The 15,037-nt window shown below is 37.7% G+C and overlaps 1 protein-coding gene and 1 pseudogene across 2 annotated transcripts in view; one reads left to right on the top strand and one right to left on the bottom strand.

The window, feature by feature from the left end:
• GRM8 (glutamate metabotropic receptor 8) overlaps positions 1 to 15,037 on the top strand; it is a 752,204-nt gene that overhangs the window by 241,427 nt on the left and 495,740 nt on the right. The window lies entirely within an intron of this gene.
• On the bottom strand, positions 8,236 to 8,719 carry LOC132431358 (ATP synthase F(0) complex subunit C2, mitochondrial pseudogene; annotated as a pseudogene).

The following is a 15,037-nucleotide window of genomic DNA, read 5'->3' as shown; positions in this document are numbered from 1 at the left end:
TTGAGAAGATAAACAAAATTGATAAACACTTAGCCAGACTCATCAAGAAAAAGAGGAAGAGGACTCAAATCAATAAAAGCGGAAATGAAAAAGGAGAAGTTACAACAGACACTGCAGAAATACAAAGCATCCTAAGAGACTACTACCAGCAACTCTTTGCCAATAAAATGGACAACCTGGAAGAAATGGACAAATTCTTAGAAAGGTATAACCTTCCAAGACTGAACCAGGAAGAAATAGAAAATATGAACAAACCAATCACAAGTAATGAAATTGAAACTGTGATTTAAAATCTTCCAACAAACAAAAGTCCAGGACCAGATGGCTTCACAGGTGAATTCTATCAAATATTTAGAGAAGAGCTAACCCCCCTCCTTCTCAAACTCTTCCAAAAAATTGCAGAGGAAGGAACACTCCCAAACTCATTCTATGAGGCCACCATCACCCTGATACCAAAACCAGACAAAGATACTACAAAACAAGAAAATTACAGACAAATGTCACTGATGAATATAGATGCAAAAATCCTCAACAAAATACTAGCAAACAGAATCCAACAACACATTCAAGGGATCATACACCATGATCAAGTGGGATTTATCCCAGGGATGCAAGGTTTCTTCAGTATACTCAAATCAATCAATGTGATACACCATATTAACAAATTGAAGAATAAAAACCATATGATCATCTCAATAGATGCAGAAAAAGCTTTTGACAAAATTCAACACCAGTTTATGATAAAAACTCTCCAGAAAGTGGGCATAGAGGGAACCTACCTCAGCATAATAAAGGCCATATACGACAAACCCACAGCAAACATCATTCTCAATGGTGAAAAACTGAAAGCATTTCCTCTAAGATCAGGAATGAGACAAGGATGTCTATTCTCACCACTATTATTCAACATAGTTTTGGAAGTCCTAGCCATGGCAATCAGAGAAGAAAAAGAAATAAAAGGAATACAAATCGGAAAAGAAGAAGTAAAACTGTCACTGTTTGTGGATGACATGATACTATACATAGAGAATCCTAAAGATGCCACCAGAAAACTACTAGAGCTAATCAATGACTCTGGTAAAGTAGCAGGATACAAAATTAATGCACAGAAATCTCTTGCATTCCTATACACTAATGATGAGAAATCTGAAAGAGAAATTAAGGAAACACTGCCATTTACAATTGCAACAAAAAGAATAAAATACCTAGGAATAAACCTACCTAGGGAGACAAAAGACCTGTATGCAGAAAACTATAAGACACTGATGAAAGAAATTAAAGGTGATACCAACAGATGGAGAGATATACCATGTTCTTGGATTGGAAGAATCAATATTGTGAAAATGACTATACTACCCAAAGCAATCTACAGATTCAATGCAATCCCTATCAAATTACCAATGGCATTTTTTACAGAACTAGAATAAAAAATCTTAAAATTTGTATGAAGACACAAAAGACCCTGAATAGCCAAAGCAGTCTTGAGGGAAAAAAACGGGGCTGGAGGAATCAGACACCCTCGCTTCAGTCTATACTACAAAGCTGTAGTAATCAAGACGATATGGTACTGGCACAAAAACAGAAACACAGATCAACGTGAAAGCCCAGAGATAAACCCACGCACCTATGGTCACCTAATCTATGACAAAGGAGGCAAGGATATACCATGGAGAAAAGACAGTCTCTTCAATAAGTGGTGCTGGGAAAACTGGACAGCTACATGTAAAAGAATGAAATTAGAACATTCCCTAACAACATACACAAAAATAAACTCAAAGTGGATTAAAGACCTGAATGTAAGACCGGACACTCTATAAATCTTAGAGGAAAACATAGGAAGAACACTGTTTGACATAAATCACAGATCTTTTTTGATCCACCTCATAGAGTAATGGAAATAAAAACAAAAATAAACAAATGGGACCTAATGAAACTTCAAAGCTTTTGCACAGCAAAGGAAACCATAAACAAGATGAAAAGACAACCCTCAGAATGGGGGAAAATATTTACAAAAGAATCACCAGACAAAGGATTAATCTCCAAAATATATAAACAGCTCATGCAGCTCAATATCAAAAAAAGAAACAACCCAATCCAAAAATGGGCAGAAGACCTAAATAGACATTTCTGCAAAGAAGACATACAGATGGCCTAGAAGCACATGAAAGGCTGCTCAACCTCACTAATTATTAGAGAAATGCAAATCAAAACTACAATGAGGTATCACCTCACACCGGTTAGAATGGGCATCATCAGAAAATCTACAAACAATTAATGCTAGAGAGGGTGTGGAGAAAAGGGAACCCTCTTGCACTCTTGGTGGGAATGTAAACTGATACAGCCACTGTGGAGAACACTATGGAGGGTCCGTAAAAAACTAAAAATAGAACTACCCTATGATCCAGGATACCAACTACTGGGCATATACCCAGAGAATACCATAATTCAAAAAGACACATGCACCCCAGTGTTCATTGCATCACTATTTACAATAGCCAGGTCATGGAAACAACCTAAATGCCCATCGACAGACAGATGGATAAAGAAGATGTGGTACATATATACAATGGAATATTACTCAGCCATAAAAAGGAACGAAATTGGGTCATTTGTTGAGATGTGTATGGATCTAGAGACTGTCATACAGAGTGAAGTAAGTCAGAAAGAGAAAAACAAATATCACATTGTAACGCATATATGTTTAACCTAGAAAAATGGTACAGATGTACTGGTTTTCAGGGCAGAAGTTGAGACACAGATGTAGAGAACGAACGTATGGACACGAAGCGGGGAAAGCCGTGGGGGGGTGGTGGTGGTGGTGTGATGAATTGGGTGATTGGGATTGACATGTATACAGTGATGTGTATAAAATTGATGACTAATAAGAACCTGATGTATAAAAAAATCAGTTAAATAAAATTCAAAAATTCAAGAAAAAAAAGTTGGGGGTCACTGTGAGCCATTTCAGTCTATCCTTATGCTTGTGGAAGTAGTTTATTTTTCTGTGGCAATAACCAGAACAAAAACATTTTAATCATAGTGATTATAGTACCACCTAATGTAATCACACATGAGTGTATTAATGCTAATTGTAGATGTCTTGACCTAAAAGATACGGTGAGAATTATTTTATAAAACATTGAATTCTCTACCACCCTAAATATTTAATTTTTTTATATGCAATGTTTTGGGAAAAAAGACACATTTACTTTAAAAATATTCCTGTGTCTTTATATTTTAATATTAGTATGTACCTTTAACATTTGAGAGTAATATTAAAGTTCTGCTAATTACTTTATGTGGATTATTTCATATTTCTCACAATAATTCACAAAAATTCTCTAATGGCAATTACACTTATGTCCATTTCACGGATGAGAAACTGAACTTAGAGACGTTTAGTAATTTGCCCAAAGTCATAGTTAGTAAAAGGTAAAATCAGGATTTAAACCGTAACTGTCTTAATCAATGTCTGAGTTGGAAGGCATTTGGCTGTAGCAGTGGCTTACACAAGCAAAAAGTCTTTTCCTCACATCGAGTGTTCTGAAAGAAGGAGATTACTTGCATTGGTTTGCTTGCATTGCTCGATAATGCTATTTTATCCTCGGTTTCACTGTTCCCAACAGTTGGTTTTTCGTTTTCACATTTTTTTGCTTCATGATTACAAAATGCAAAATGCACAATGCAGGCCCAGACATCATATGTCCAAGACAGGAAGAATGGGGAAGTGGCAGTGCCAGCCAGAATTGTGTCACATGGGCATCCTCGGCTGCAAGAAAAGCAGGGAAAGTAAGCAAAAGGTGACTGGGGCCCGGGAATTGCTCTTTGGTTGGCCAAAGAGTGCCTGACACAATAAATATTTCATAACGTCGTTGCTGTCAGGTTGTAGTGGAATTTGATTATGTGTAAGTTTTAAAAGTGGTGATTAAAAGAGGGAGAGAGAAAGAGAATATTTCATTTTTCTTAGAAGTTTTCATTCAATTTTCCATCAGAGAGCTTTGGGATACTCTTCTCTGCCACCTCCTTGCCCCATTTTTGCAGTACTGTATTATCTTTCCCCAACATGCCCCTGTAGTGGATACAGTCATGTGTATCCTGTCAGGGTGTGGGGATGGCAAGAAAGAGGGACGCGAACCTGGACCCTGCTCTAGCTTACGGTTTAGTTGGGAGATAAGGCAAACATTCATTATAGTAGAAAGGGTACAGGACACCATGATGAGAGGTGCACATTTCATATTATAATATTATCAATGTTATGAAAAGGAGATAAGCTTGAATAATCATGCACTGTTGAGAGAATTTAAGCTGGTAACCAGGAAGCAGAGTTATAATTTATTATTTTGTTAACTTCTAACTTAATAATTAGAGTACCCCAAAAGATAACAAAAAAGTAAAAAACCAAAACCCAAAATAAAACGGTATCAGGGATGAAAAGTTAAGAGAATGAAGGCAAACTCACTGAAATGAGCAGCTGTTAGTAAAGTTATAGCTTGTCTTGGTGAATTAATCTAGTTAGTTTCAAATCATTTTGCTTTAAGAGCCCCAGTATGATCTCTGCATCTAGGTAGGGTTAATATTATAAGGGTAATGAACAAGTGACCATCTTAATGTCTGGTACCTCTGGAAATTTTTATTAATGGGATATAATTTTATAGGCTTGAAAGAGGTTATGTGGGGTCCTTTATTTAAAAAATCATATATCAGTGTCTGGTCTGTGCTGGGAAATACATCCAGCCCCAGAGCCACAGAAATCACAATTCTTATACTCAGGAGCTTGTGGTCCAGGGGGGCCGGTCTTCCAATGCCCATTCAGCTCTCTTATTTTATGGACCTACAGCCGATCCTATTTAAATGCCAAAGGCAATTTGGCTGTTTCAGTGAACTGAGTGATCAAATTAGGCAAAAATGCAAAATGGACAGTTAATCAGAACAGTCCAGCTACCTGTGTGAGCTGACGCACACCTACATATGTTCCTGCCATTCAAGATAAAATGTAGATTTATGTACGTCAGTTAAAATGCTGCTTTCGTCCCATGAATACGAAGAACTCACTATCTACTGTTGTTAAATTTGACAAAGTATCTGGAAATTACTAACCCAATTTAAAAATACGGTTTTATTGGCAGAAAAATGATTCCTATAAGTACACTCAATAGAGTGCCCGGCACTAATAGGTACATAATTAACAACGTGACGAGTGAATGTTCCTGGATGAAGGCAAATAAATCACCATTTCTCTGCAGAACTTTATTTTCTAAGAGTTAGTAGGACTCTTCTAGCAAATCCTTACACTTATAAAGAAATAGACATTTTAGAAAAGTTATGGTTTGTGTTGGTTAATAAGTCTAGTTAGGTTCAAATTATTGTGCCTTAAGAGCGTCTATAGCAGTTTTCCTAGGAATGCTTAAAGTGATATGTGAAAGTCTTCTCCTGGTGTATCTAAATCCTCTGTTAAACTGACAAGTTGTTTTGATGTCCTTTGCACAAAATGACATAACGTCATTTCTTGTGCAGAGCAATGTGCTGGCTGGCGGTTGTTCGCTTGCTGTGAGGTTTTGATGGAAGTGTTTTGTTATAGTAGCTTGGTATATATTCCTCGGCTTTCAGCTTGAAAAGCTCAGTGCCGCTGGGCTGCCACTTCTTCAAATTAGGGACTCCAGTGTCTTTCACATTTTGAAAGCTCTATGCCAAGAGGAAAGTGGACCATTCATTTACCTGTTTTTCTGCAGTATCATTTCCTTCAAATCCCAAGCCTATTTCCACACACTTGCTAATTTAAAAAAATAGAATGGGTGTCTACTCCCGTGGGTAGAGAAGAAATCTATTTATGACAGGTGTCAGAACTTGATCAGAAGGTTATTTAACTCTTTGGCTGCTGGACGATTTATAACGATGTTTTATCTGCACAGGTGCATGTTCGAGATGTACCTGTGAAAAGATGTACTCCCTGCCCTTAAAGAACTTGGCATTTAATATGCAGAAATCGTGTTAGGATCTGCTATAGGAGAAGGCACAGAGCTGGATGGTGCACAGCAAGAGGGCACCTGGGCCGGTGTGTTGGGGAGCAGGGAGACCTTGGGTGCCTGTGTGGGAGCAGCCACAAAATGATTTCAGTTATGAAAGCGAAAATGTTATACTTTTTTCACAAAATTCAAAGCTTTAATATTCTTAATATTGAAATTAGATTCCAAATATGGAAATAGTTTTGAAGATGGAGAGGCAGCCTAGCAGAGTGCTGAAGAGCTCAGACTCTGGAGCCAGATTTCTAGGTTTGCATTCTGAATTTACCATTTATTAGCTCTGTGGACTTGGGCAAGAGCCTTAACCTGTTTATGCTGCAGTTTCTCTGTCTGTAAAATGGAGATCATGATACTACCTAAATCATAAGGTTGTTAGGAGGATTAAATGGATTAACATATATAAAAGGCTTCGAACATAGCAAGTACCATATGTGTCTGTTAAGTAAATATTGCCATAGAAATACAGAAGGGTTTAAGCACAATTATTTGCCTGTGACCTGTGATATAACCTATGTCTTCTGTACTCTTCCAAGTCAATGAAATTAATTCTGGTAGCCTGAAGCTCCTATAAAATGGTATTGAGAAGTGGGTTAAACATTGATTGGCTATGATCTCATCTAGTGAAATTGCTTATGCATATTAATGTATATTGTATTACATGTATGTATGTTAATAATTTTGAATATTTTTCAAGGGATCTTGAAAAATATAAAAGTAACAAATATAAAAGTCTACAGATGGACTTCCCTGGTGGTCCAGTGGTTAAGACTTTGCCTTCCAATGCAGGGGGTGTGGGTTCAGTCCCTGGTCGGGGAGCTAAGATCCCACATGCCTCACAGCCAAAAAAAAAAAAAAAAAAAAAAAAACTCATAAAACAGAAGCAATATTGTAATGAATTCAATAAAGACTTTAAAAGTGGTTTACATCCAAAAAAATGTAAAAAAACAGTCTACTGAGTTTCTCAGAGTCTAGTATATTTATGATAATAGAAACTAATTATGAAAAAGAAGGAAAAAATGTTGGACTTTAGTTACTTTAAGCATCAGTTAACCTGTATTAGAGACATAATACAACTACAAGAATTAATTTAACTGCAATAAAATATGACAGAAAGATAAATTTCCTTTCCCTTGATTGCTAGAGCAAGTTATGATAATAATAAAAGAGACTTGAACTTTCTTTTATACATCTAAACTTCATGAAAAAGGACATAGATATTTTTGAAAAGGTAACTAGAACATTCCAATAAAGAATCTTTCATTAGTTCTGCTTCAATTACTAATAAACTCAAATTGCAGTCATGTTCTTTGGGCATGTAGAATACATAGAAGATAAACATTTAGGTTTGAAATCACAATAAAGTAATGAGTTTGCTCTTTTCATTTGTTATCCTCCTGGCCAGTGGTGAAATTATTAATCACTACTAGATCCTGTGTTCAAAGGCTGGGCTGATTTTAGTTTGTGGATGTTGAACCAAAAGTTGCCTGTAGAATGTCAGTCTGTAATTAATTCAAGCTACTGAGCTTTGGATCCTATGGAAAAAGACATAGCGTAGGCTTCAAATGGGTGTAAAGGAAATGGGAAAGGTATATACAATTGGCTGAAATAGTTTGCTTGTGCTTCTTAAAACTCCCATTTATGTCAGTGAACTCAGTAAATTATCTCTAGAAGCTTTTTTTCTTCCTTCCCTCGTGTGTGTGTGTGTGTGTGTGTGTGCGTGCACGCACGCGCGTGTGTTCTGTGGAAGAAGAGTTTGGTGGAAACTTGGGAGGAAGATAATTAGAAAAGTTTTAAGTAGATAAAATGAGGAGACATATGCAGGTACATAATAAGTCATAGGAGCCAGTGGTATAGCAGCCTGAAAAATCCAAAATCATTTTCAGAGACCAAATAGGTTATTTATAATATGTGTAACTGAAAAGGTCACTTTAATAATAGAATTATTCAGTTTTAGCATTATTTTTTCAAAGCAATAAGTGCATGAAAAAGAAATTTGATTCTATGATATTAGGGATATTAGGGAGCCAAGGTGGGTTCATAGGTAGGGTAATGACAAGCTATAATTTTTCTTATTCAAACAGTATTTATTTGTCTTCCCTTTGTCAAACCTTGAGTCAAACACTTTTCCTGGCCTGCTTGGGAAGATACAAGGAAAGGAACATACAGAGCAGATGAGATGTGGAAGAAAGAACACTGGGAGACGGAGATAGCTCTTTCACATGGCAAAGAGGATGAGAAAGGCCATCATCAGGCAAAAGACCCCCATGGTCTCCAAGAGGGCAAAGCCCAGAATGGCATTAAGAGCAGAACTGTTGCTTCAGAGAAGGATTCCTGGCATAATCAATGATAAGGCTCCCAAACACAGTCCTAATCCTAGCCCCAGAGCCAACCCCTCTGACCATGGCAGCTCCAACCTCAGTGAACTTGGCTGCTGTGTCAATGGCGCCATTTTGGAAGCTGCTGCTAGGGATAAATAAGGTCAGGGGGCATGGGGCTGCCAAGCTGTGGAGGCTCTCATCTGTCAGCACCACCTCAGAGAGTGGTTGGCTCAGCAGCTGAGACGTGATCCTGACCAGTGAGGGGATGGAGATGAAGTTGGGGCAAGCATATGTTTTCTGGGGGTGGGGAAGTGGCAAGAGCTGCTCCCAGGGCAGAGAAGACAGAGAGGGGCAATGACAGACTGTTTTAAGATTAACCATGATTTAGTGTACATGATCAATTGCAAGGAAGAGAAATTGAGACATTAAACCTTTTGGGGAGGTTGCTTTAGTAATCCAGGTATGAGTAGTAGACAGCCTAGATGGTATAGCCCACTGGGAATAGAATAAAGATTTTAGTTCAAGAGACAGTCTGAAGATCTAATGACAAGGTGAAGAAGCTGGAGGTGGAGGTCTTCCAGGAGGGAATGTCTAGTAGTTTTTGCTGTACTATTTGGGAATAGAAATAGTTAAGACTAGCCACACCTAAAAATGTGATCACTGAAACTATAAAGCCTGGAGAACCCTTGATGATGGAATAAAGCATACAGAATTAACTGTGGGTAGACAGTTAAATGAGAAAAAGGCAGAAAAAATAGTAAAATAGTAAACAGTACTGTGGAAAATGGTTATTTTGATCATTTAAAATAATTAGTTTCAAGTATTTTTGTAATGGTATCTTTCTTTATGAAAAAAATCTTGATTCATGATGGGAACACAACAAGCTCTTTTTCCTCAAGAAGGGACAAAGTTAAATAAAGCTTTGAAATCAGAAGTCTTAAGATGAAAAAAAAAAGCTATCGGTAGAAATTCTAAAGAAAAAAGGAGACTGAACAAAAAAACAGTAGATTCAAGGAAATCCTAAAACCATCAGTGTTTGCGCTATGAAGACTGTCAAGGGAGAGCAGGCTGGCGACTGTAGGGATGGGCCCACTTGAATGAAACAAAAATTCCTTGTTGCCATGGGGCTGAAAGGGAGATACACTAGCATTAAAATTCAAAACTTAGGGAGTTCACTGGCGGTCCAGTGGTTAAGACTCCGTGCTTCCACTGCAGGGGGTGTGGGTTCGATCCCTGATTGGGGAACCATAATAAGATCCAACATGCTGTGCGGGGCGTGGCCAAAAAAAAGAAAGAAAAAAATCGTTAACTTAAATAATCTTTTCCATTAGCTGTTTACCTGTTATTGTTGGTTTTTCCACTAGAATGACAGCTCCATGAGAGCAGGTACATATCTGTTTTGTTCATGGTGATCTATCCAGCAGCTAGAAAAGAAACTGATAGATATGTGTTGAATGAAGAAATGAGTAAACAGTTTCACACTCTGATCTTTAGCAGGGGATGAGGCTGCACAACTCCAAGAAGAAAGTTGGCCAAAGTCAAGAACAAAATGGCATCCTAGTCACTGGCCACATGTGGCTATTCAGCAGTTGAAATGTGGCTAGTACACCAAGGAACTGAATTTTAACTTTAATTTACTTAAAATTAAATTTAAATAGTGCTATGTGGCTAGTGGCTGCATTGGACAACACAGGTGTATAGAAAGACTTCACTCATTAGGAAAACCTGCCTCCTCTGGGCAGATGTAATCTGCGTGAGAGCAGTGGCTTTGTCAGGAACTAGAATCAGACTGGGACTTGTGAAGGAATCAAGGGTCAGCTTCTAGGGCTATTTTTAAAAATTAATCTGTAGCCCAAGGGACAGAAAGAGTCTGCGAAACTCACATGAGGTCCCAGGTCACTTCACCAGGAAAGGAGACCAGAGAGGTATTTGGGGCCAAAGCCCTCAGTGCTAATAAAGTTGTGTTTACTCAGTGTCTTTATGAACATGTCTGTTAGGAAATTCACTGTCTGTGAGAGAGATCTCTGTAGATGACTAGAATGAATTCAAGATTTAGGGATTTTGGTCACTTTCGTTGTGACACGATCAACAATAATTGCATTCAATCATTAAAACATGGACTAGGCATATATGATAAACTCATAACAAGCGCTCGAACACCCAGGAACTCACAGTTTGGAAAAGCAACATCTTCGAATATTAAAGTATAGCAGAGAGTAAAAAGTACTTATATATGTAAAAATATTTATTAAATTAGAGAAACATTTGTCATACTTATACTTACCTAATTTATGTTAGATTTTGGAATGGTCTACTGTGGTTTTTGTTTTAGCAGATTTACCTGCTTAGTTGTAGCTTGCTTGGGCAAATATTAGAATTATTCTGATTTCCTTGAGCTTTCTGTGACTGGGCCATGGGAGGAAGAGGGAGTTGTTCAGGAGTGTGTTAAATTGGCCTTGTATTCAGAATTCACCCAGTAATAGTACATATCAATATCATGTATTGAACTGTGTGTAGGAGCAGATGTTTGGCATGTTTCGGGCTGCTTTTGGGAATAGTCTCTATTGAATAAAGGAAAGTACACTTCACATCCATTCATGTAATTTATGAAAGTGAATAGGGATTTCGCACAAAGAAAGAATGCTAGATGGACTATTATATTTAGCAAGATAAAGCACGCTGTGCGCAAATTCCCAGAGTCAGCCGGTATAGAAGAGGACAAAGAGATATTAATACATTCCTGGGGAAGGAGATAATCAGTTCTCTAGAGAGCAAACACGTGGTTCTCTTAGGATTTCCTGAAGGCTTGGTTCCCGTCTCCAGACTAACCATTTGTTTTCATTGTTTTTATTAGAGAAAATCTTTTGCAAGAACTTAATTTGCACCACAAGAAAATGTTTGAATATTGGAATATCGGGGCTGGGAGGGACTTCCAGAGATTATCTAGTCCTATCACCTATCTGATGCTTGAATTAATTTTGCAAAAGCTGTGCCAAGGATCTTCCAGTCAGGGCTCCAGTACATCCTGGAGAGAGTGGCCAGTAGCTCCATCCTTGGAGAACTTTGACACTGAGATATTAGTACAGAATCTAATTCTGCTGCTTTGTGCCTTCCATTCATTATCTTATTTGTAACTATTGGGTCCAAACAACAACACCTCCAATTCTTTTTCCCATGAAAGTCCTTAGGATATTTAAGCATGGTTATCAGGTCTCCAAGGCTAAAGATGCCTGATTCCTTCAAGAACTCCTTGAATGGTGCTGATTTGACACCATCGCGGATCACTCCTGAGTGTACCCAGTTTGTCCATCCATACTTATACTGAAGTACGTCTAGGATGGTCTGGGCTGCACAGAGACAAATGGAGTTTTTTTTCTTTTCATATAGATTCTCTCTTCCCCTCTTTTCCTCCTCTCCTTTCTCCTTCCCTCCTCTTCCCTTCTTTCTTCATCCCTCCTATTATTCTATACTACACTTATTCATTCATTCAACAAACGTTCTGTTTACTGTTGATTCACATTAACCTTTCTATAGACTAAAATCTCTAAGCCTTAGCTGCATGGATTGTTTCTAAGCCATTGCTACTGTCCAGTCTGTACAAAACAATTGTCCCTTTGGACTTAATCACCTCATTTTACATTTATGTCTATTACTTTTCATCTTATTGGATTTAGCCCTTGTTTCTAACATGTCAGCTTCTTTCTTGATCCTGATTCAGTCATCCAACATGGTCACTGGCCGGTCTACAAATGTTATGATGTCCTCTCTAGTCTCATCCGGGACATTGACGAGAATGTAAAATGTTGAAGCAAATGGAACCCAGGAAAAAATCCTATGATGTTGGAAACCTAGAACCAGGTGGATGTTACTCTATTAATTAGCACCCTCTGGGTATAGCTGTTGAAGCTGTTACTAATCTGCCCTAATATTCATGCACTCAGCTTCTCCTTACTCCATTTTGTCCACAAGGATAAGTTGAAAGATCTTCTAAAGGTCTCTCTCAAGGTGATGTGTGCTTGGTCTCTACATTTTCTATAATCCCAAGACTTATACCAAAGAAGGAAAGGGCATTTGTCTGTTATTCTTCCCTCCTGAAATTGTTGTGTCATCCTCTCTTTAGCACATTTCTTCTTAGGCAAGCAAAACCTTTTGATTCCCTAACAGACATACAAGACTGAGAGAAGGATATTGGAAAAAGTTGAACATTCAGATTATTATTAGAAATGGCAAGGCATTTTATGGGAGTGCAAAACGTAAGATCAAAATGCTTTGACTGTCAAGTGAGATCCACTACTTTCTGATCAGCAAAGGACTTGAACTAATGGATGTTTTTGTTAAAACAAATCAGAATCTTCAAAACTCTGCTAATGCTTATTTCTTAAGATTTTTCTTATGTCTTCCAAAGAACTGAAAATACTTAAAGTCATCATATACACTGGTATCATGAAAATTTAGGAAGTTTATGCATGTTTTGGTCAAAATAGATAAAGTACATAGAGAATTCTTTAATAAAGATAAACCCTTGTGGTAAGGTGTATGCAAATGAGTGAGTTGGATGTTACAGTGATAGATGGGATTGAAGAATTACAAGACCAGTCTTTGTCTTTTTCTTTGGAAAATAGGGGTGGGGTCGCATTCATTGTGCAACCCAACCGTGAAAGACAGAATCAATTGAACAAATACTGTCCTCTATAGTAAAATAGGAATGAATTTTCTATAAAGATATTGCTGCTGGGCTTCCCTGGTGGCGCAGTGGTTGAGAGTCCGCCTGCCGATGCAGGGGACACGGGTTCGTGCCCCGTTCCGGGAAGATCCCACATGCCGCGGAGCGCCTGGGACCGTGAGCCATGGCCGCTGAGCCTGCGCGTCCAGAGCCTGTGCTCCGCAACGGGAGAGGCCACAACAGTGAGAGGCCCACGTACCGCAAAAAAAAAAAAAAAAAAAAAAGATATTGCTGCTTCCTCCTCACTTAAGTTGACAGATATTCTCTATGACCAGTGTGACTGTGTCTAAGATGTCCTTATTCAGGTGACTGTGTTTTATATTAAATTATATTCTACATGTGCAGTCATTTAAATTATGTAGACATTTTTGTAGAGTTTCATGATATCTTGTATTTCCTATTCTGTAATTAGAAACATGAAAAATTTTCAACATCACAGTTTTAAAAACATCATTTTTGTAAACCTTTAGAATATAACAATAGAAAGGAATTTAATATGAGCCAGGAACAAAAGAGGTTTCCAAGGTACAAAAAAAGTTTTTCGGAAGTATGGATTTCATTGGTAGTTTGTGTTTGTGTTTGTGTGTGTGTGTGTGTGTGTGTGTGTGTGCCTAATACAGTGAGAAAATGAGAAAATCATCTATACTAGTGTATTTTAAAATTTTAATTATCATTGCTATAGTTTGTCACTATTTGAACCTTCAAAAAATGTTCTTGATACTCTCTGACTTACATCTTATGTTTGTCCATCTGCATTGAGTATTTGTTATCAATTCCATCCCTTAAAGGAGCAACTGGGTAGTGACAAGATAGGAAACAGTTCAAATGAAATTTTCATTGCTGGAAAATTGCAAATGCAGCTATGATTTTATTTCAACATTTCATTGAAGATTTACATTCTTAGAATTTTCAGAAGCTAAAATGAATATTATTTTATTTACTCGTTATAATTAACTCATGTGCACGGAGACTACCAGAGACCGTTTATTGAAGTTATTAGAAATCTTGAGCTCCCAAATAAAAATGTCAGAAGATATTGCCCTGTTCTATGTTGCATTACAGACTGATGCACTTCCTGTGGGTTAGAGCATTAGTATTAAAGTTGAGGGAAGTTATGTGCTACTCCTGCCTTCACACAAAATTCCTAGAGTGAAGGGAAATTGCAATTACCTATTGATAAAACAGTTATACAAAATCAGTTTTTTTTTTCCAACACTTTACAAACTGCAGTTTAAAAATCAAGATGGAAAACAAAAATTTACTATGGCAAGTCCCAGTAATGTGACTTCCACCACCCTCCCTTCTCCCCCAAATGTAAATCATGTTTTTTCCCTTAAGAGTCTCCCCAAGTACTCCTCAAATCTCAGCATTGGAATTCATGTTTATGAAGGAAAAACTCTCTTGGCCTGACAACTTCCTGATCTGATTGGCTCTATCAATGGACTTATTTGTTCTCATTATGTGGGGAAATGCTATCCAATGGGAGAAGCTTATCAAACCAAGATGAAATATTTTTGTTTCATTAGCAGCCTAGGGAATTGTGTGGTGGATTATGATATTAGGCTGTGTTGTAGTTCTAAGGATGGGGCTTCCAACCTGTGGGCTCTCAGTTTCAAGGCATCTGAACTTTGAGTCCCCCTTGCAGCTGCCACACTGACTAGGTTAGTGTTTTTTAACCAGAATTGCACGTCACAATAATCTGTGAAGCAAGCCCAAATTCACCTCTGTACCTACTGTATTTTATCAATCCCAAGATGCACATTTTTTCATGTTTGCTCATTTCTGAAATCTGGTTGCTCTCACTTTTCATTAGTTTAGTCATGGTATAATTGCAGAATTTTCTAAAATAATGGTGCATCTTATAATCAATGGCATCTTAGTAGTTAATGAAACATGGACTATATCAGAATCTTTGAGGGGGCAGGTATTGCATTAATTTTACAGAAGCTCTCCAGGTGGGTCCGATGCACACTGCT

This window comes from Delphinus delphis, chromosome 9, assembly GCF_949987515.2.
Source record: "Delphinus delphis chromosome 9, mDelDel1.2, whole genome shotgun sequence".
NCBI lineage: Eukaryota > Metazoa > Chordata > Mammalia > Artiodactyla > Delphinidae > Delphinus > Delphinus delphis.
This window is presented reverse-complemented; position numbering and strand designations above follow the sequence as displayed.